Genomic DNA, 6,630 nt, shown 5'->3' with positions numbered 1-6,630 from the left:
GAGAGGTGGAAAGGTGGTGGTTTGGCAATGAGGTGATGGTGGTGCAAAACTAGGAAAAGAGGGAGAAAAAGAAAAAGAAAACAAAAAAGGGAGGTTGTGATCTAATCAAAAGAGAAAAAAAAAAGAGGAAATGGGGAGGAGAAATGAGTGGTGTAGCAATATGGGGAGGAGAGTGAGAGAATGGATGGCAAAAGTGTGCTCAACCTTGTCCAGGTTCAATGAACCATTCATAAGGAAAAACTAGAGAAATTGGCAAGTTAAAGGGACAAAAGAGTAAAAAAGGGGATCATTGTCTCCACAATTATGGTATGTTGACTAAAAAAAAAGGAAAAAATCTTCCCCTCTTATGGCAAGTGATAAACTGTAATTTATACATATTTTCACCCCATGCCTAACACATTTATGGATGGTTTCTCCTTAGATTTGGTGAATTCGACGCTCCTAATCCTTTAATTTCATGTTTTATACTTAGGAGAGCATAGGAGAGTAAAAAGAGCGAGAAACGGGCCAAAAATGGAGAAAATGGACCCACATAGGAAAACAACATGGCCTGGACTTCCTCACACGGGCGTGTTACACGACCATGTCAATTTGGCAGGATCGGAGCATGACTTACACGGGTGGATCACACACTCGTGCCCATTTAACAGCCTTTACCACGACCTTCAGTAATCGCACATGGGCGGTCACACGAGCGTGTCCCTGCCGAACCCAAGTTTAGTCCAATTCAGAAAAGGCCAATTTTGAGGGCTCTGAGACATTCCAAAGCCTATTTAAACACTTGAGGAGGCCTTTAGGAGAGGGGAGGCAGAGTAGGAAGCAAGGTATTACTCAAGGAAAGCCGATTGATCCATCTCAAGAGTCGGATTCATCATCAAGACTGGAGATCTCCCTTCAAGTTCCTTCAGGAGTTTTGGGTTTTCTTATGTTTTGTTATCTTTACGCTTTTGAGATGTTTTCTTTCATAAGTATGAATTGAACCCCTAAATACCTAAGGGGAATGAAACCTAAGACAGATCTTGTTATTATTATCTGAATTGTATGATAAATATTTGACTTGTTCTTAATTATGTGTTCTTAATTCTTGTTTTGATATTCCAAGATATTGATTCAAGTTAAGCTCTTATTCAGAGGAGGAATAGACCCTGTCTAAGAGTAAATTTGTCAAAATTAAGCGGAGTTGATTGCGCGCCTAGAGATAGGGTGACAAGATTTTTCCGGATTAGGGTGAAACCTAAGAAGGTAATCCATAGATCAAGTTAATGCAATTCTAGGGTGTTAATTAGAAAGGGATTTCAATTATTCAACTAGGGTTAGACGTTATTAGTCTCGACAGAGATAATAATATAACTTTATTTATTTATTATCAAATATGCAAAATATTATCTAAATAAAAATTCGGTCGTGACCACCCTCGGTTCATTAACTCTATTTCTACTAACCCGATTTTTTGGGATGTGACAGATACTTTTTTGTTGTGTTCTGACATCCTAGCTTTGTGTTGCAACATCACGGACAATCTACATGCCTCCGAATATTGTCCTACACACTCACTGGTCATGTTAGTCTACCTTTAGACTTCTCTTGGCCCACAAGGTCATATAAATAATCAAAATTTCTAATTTTATTATCTAAGTAATAAAAATGAAAACTAAACAAAAACATAACCAAATTCTCTCCTATGAGCTGATTAAGTACAGAAAATAGTTTAATCTGTTGCAAAGTCGTTATTTGTCCTCAAGCAAGAAAACATAAAAAAAAAACATAAAACAAATGGCGAACGTGAGCAAGTATAATACATGGATTAGTTTAGGAGTGAAGAAAATAAGAATAATCGTAAATACACATAATTCTGGCATGATATGTAAATGACTTACCACTATCAACCTCAAACGTGTAAGTTCAGTATATTACAAAGTATATAAACAAAAAGATCATCAAATATATTGTTCCATCAAGAAATTATGTAGGGTTTTTGATTATACTAGTAAAATACAAACAACTATTATTACAATCACTTAATACAATGTCCACTCACAAATAGATTTACCTAGGTCGCACAGGACTTTTCGACTTGTAACGTTCTAAGGCTTAAGGTTGATATGGATTTGAAGAAAATGGAGCACCAAAACAGGGTTCAGGCACAAAATTAGTTTGGCATATCATATTATTCCCTATTCACCCCCTTATAATCCCTTTCCTGCTCATTGCTTTATCTCTTCTTCTCTTATCTTCCTTATTTCTCCATTTAAGAAAAAATGGTGTAATAATAGCAATTACGGTTAGCTTACGAGTTCTTGTGCACTAATGAATGAGTGTTTCTATTTTTGTGGCATTATTTTTGGTCACTTTGACTTTTTCAATACATTCTCACTCATAATGCTTTTCTATTTATTTTGTTCTTTTTTACTCGTTTTGACTTTTTTTGAATTTTTCCTTATTCGCACATTTTTAGCTTAACCTATAATCACTATACTACACTATTTCTTCCTATTTCACTCTATTTTTCCAAAATTGTCATTATTAATCTACCTATCCCTCAATACGTATAGCCTGACGTCTAATATTAGTGTAGTTCAGGGACCAAAGAAAAAGGATAAGTACAATATATATTTGGGCTTAAGGCTTTGTATGAAGGTTCTTCAAGAAGTGTTTTCTAGCTCAAATATAGGTACTAAAGGTCGATGCATAGGGTTGGCTTTTTGGCTCCCAGTTTAGACCAAACAATACTTTAAGTCATCTGTAAGTATCTTAATATTTATGAATTTAATTAACTAAGTAATCACAACTCTAGTCATCTATTATTCATACTAGCATGCTCGTTCCCTTATATTTCTCTATCATTTTTGTGACACCCCAAACCCGACCGGGATGGACTAGCCCGAATTCGAAGCGTTACATTAGCCACCTAAGTGACTCTTCGGCTAACAACCTCCCAAGACACACCCCAACCTCATAACACCTCAATCTTATTTGATTATTAGTTATTTATTAATGCGGAAGCAAATTATGAGCCAAATTTAAATTTTTCCTAGATAATTTAATTTAAGGGCATTTTCTTCATTTTACCCCATATGGTAAAACTAACCTAATTTTAGATCTAAATATTTATTGACCTTTTTTTAGTCAAAATTATGTAAGCCTAAAAATTTCAGCTTAAACTGAGTTCGTTTGCTATGTCTAATTCAATTTTTACTATTAAGGACTAAATTGTAACAAATACAAACTATCAGAACCTATTCTGAATTATGAATCAAGTGTGTTTCTATCGAATTTTACCCATTACGAGACTAATCCTAAAATTTTACCAAGTTTCCTTATCATCTAGGACTCTAATTAGATTAATCAATTTTCAAGACCAAATTGTAACTTAAACAAATTAGAATACCAATTTAAAAATACAAAAATTCAAACCCCAAAAACCCACACGGCCGTGTCCCCTAAACTGTCTGTCATTAAATTCCCATGTTCATGTCATGAAAAACTTTTTTACAGATCGGCCACGCCCGTGTGTAACCCTTCAGACACTCGTGTGGATAAGCACACACCCGTTTGAAAACCATTGAACCTATTTTTGCAAAAAAACTAGTTTTAAAACCCGATTTTTCAGATTTTAATGGTCAATTAAATCCTATTTAACTACGATTAATTAACATACATATACATACACCTTCAATTGAATTTATTCACATCAATTAAGCCTCAATTAAATAGAATTAGGCAATCAATTTCATGCACATCAAACACCCAATAAATCAAACAAGTGGCATACCTTAGTTGCTAGTAAACCACTCCATGGAAGCTTCATTTGAGCAATCATTAGTATAAATTTCTTGCTTCACACACTGTGTTATCAAGCACTATGTTATCAAGCAACAATACACAGTAAATCATTCAATAATTAAACTCAAACATGCCTCAAAATTATTATAAAGTTATCTAATTAAAATGTCACAAAGTCCAAAGTCCAATTACAACCAAAATCAAACTAATTCCTGGGAGTACCACAATGTCCTATTACAGTCTCTAAAATGTGAAATAAAGTCTATACCAAGCCTAAATCCCTTGGAACTTTCTTGCTCGGCTCCTCAATTCCTCAATCCTGACGATTATCTACACGAATTGTGAGGTGTGAGCTTTAAAAACCTCAGTGAATGTTAATAAAAACGACAAGTAAGTTAAAATCCAATCCATGCTTAATTCACAACCAATCAATCACTAATTATTAGCCAAAATAATGAAACATGTCAATTAAATTTTCCATAAGCATTTTCAATACCAAAAATCAATTATTCATGGCTTTCAATAATCAATTCATATAGCAACAATCACACATAAATATATTGCCATACACTTCTCATGGCTTAATCGTGTGATCATACCTCGGATAAACAGATCTCTGAACTCCCACAAATAACAAATACAATCCACCGAGTTGAGCGGGCCGAAGCACGTGCTCCCTTATAGCGCCTCAAATAACCCATTGACTGGAGACTCGTGCTCAACACTCCTTTATCTACTCCAAACAAATCAATCCACCCAGATCCATATGCTCACAATGTCACAAATAATAGCGAGTACCTACAAATCCTATGGCATGTCAACTATATCCAATGGATCCACCATGCATGTTGCCAATATATTCAGTCAAAGATAGCATATAAATCAATCATTATTGTGCTCAATTAAATGTGACAAGATGCTTATGTGTAACTTGTAACATAGCCATTTAGCATCCAATTAAATCAAACAATTCATTTACCAATTCCCCATATTCATTTACCAATTGTAACACGAACATATCATGATAGAAAATTTCAATGCACATGTTTTAAATCATCCTTAAAATTAATCTAATTAAATAACATAAACACCACCCAAAAGTTTACTTACCATTTTTTTTCAATACAAATTCAATTTTTGCACATTTAATACCAATCTTGCAAAATCGACCATTTAACCATAATTACATAATTTAAATCATTAACTAAGCTCCTAATTAAACATAATTGAGGGTCAATTTACCAAACCGCCTTTAGAAACACTCACCACACAATTTTATTCTATCATAACAAGTAATCAACTAGGCAACTTCAAGCTTCAATTCCAATTATCTCTGTCCTCTTCAAGACTCGAAGCTTCAATAGAGGTAAAGTAGACATTACCACCTTTGCAATTCTATGATAAACATAAATTTTAATTAAATATGTTAATCGAAATTTTCTCACAAAGATACCTTACCGGATTTGTAACATCAAATCGAAAACTCGATTCCTCACAAAATCAATCTCTCTAGCCCTCCTAATCACTTCTAAACATCAATACTAAACCAAATACACATAAAATAAGCATTAATTTCACATTTAAATCAATTTCACAAAATTTTAGAAAATCAATTCATGAAAATGATGAAATTCAAATTTCTTCAAATTACCTCACAAAACATGTTTAATCTTGATAAATAAGATCGAAAACCATTTAATAGATCCATTGTTAGTTAGAACATCCATAGATTTGTGGATTTCCTCTCAAAAGTCAAGATCCACCATTAAAGCACCTTAAGCTTTTGAAAAAGATGACATTGATAAAAGAACATGTAATTGACTCTCAAATCATGTAAAAATGTTTCTAATCATCATAAAAACAAGTTTAGGATTCGGTCTAAATTCATCAATTGAAAATCTTGATTTAAGAAGCTTGATAAATTTCAGAATATCTTTAGTTACTTTTGAGAATAATTTCGAGTGAATTGAGAGAGTATTTTGAAAAGAAAATTGGTTGGATCTATTCTTCGATGATAGATCTTTAAAAATATGCAAAGAAAATGAAATTTATAGCTCTCTAATCTGATGTAAATGGTGTGAAAAGTAGGTTAGATGCATTGTGTTTAAAACTGAAACAACCCACCAAAAATTTAAAAATTGGGGAATTTGCCTAATGGCCACTCCCACATTTCTCTTACTTTACCATTTAATCATTTCCTTCCAAAATTCTGAATTTTAAGGTTTATTTTCCGAATAAATACTCTAAAAATTCCCTTATTTTACAATTAAATCCAATTTAATTAGTATTTAAATTTAACTCAATTAACCCTCAATAAAAATTATTTTAAAAACTTTTTTGACCCAAATTAATTATTTTCACTAATAATTATTTAATTACTTTAAAATTAATTTTCTAAAAATATTTTTTTTTATTTTTTGTACTATTTTTAATCGATTTTAGATGAAACTAACCTTCTAAATTAACTTAAAAATTACTAGAAACCCCATAAATTCCTAGTTTCACACTTGGAACCCAAAAAATATACCCGAAACTACTAGGCCCTGTTTAAGGATATTACAATTTGGTACATTTAATTACTTAATGTCTATTTGCAGTGTAATATATATAACTAATTAGTCTAATAATTGATAATTTAAAATCTTTCACTATCATGCCAAATTTACAGTAAATCCAATCAACCTATATACACGTTTTTAACCAATCACTTGCATTTCTAAAAGCTCAAACACACTTTAGACAAGGAAAATAAAAAAATTTAAAGCATAAAAATTTTAAACTTCCTATGTTACCCCCTACACACTTTAGATAGCACATTGATCCTAATGTGCATCCCTCAAGAATATA

Source organism: Gossypium hirsutum, chromosome A06, assembly GCF_007990345.1.
Source record: "Gossypium hirsutum isolate 1008001.06 chromosome A06, Gossypium_hirsutum_v2.1, whole genome shotgun sequence".
NCBI classification, from domain to species: Eukaryota; Viridiplantae; Streptophyta; class Magnoliopsida; order Malvales; family Malvaceae; genus Gossypium; species Gossypium hirsutum.
Note: the sequence above shows the minus strand (reverse complement) of the source record.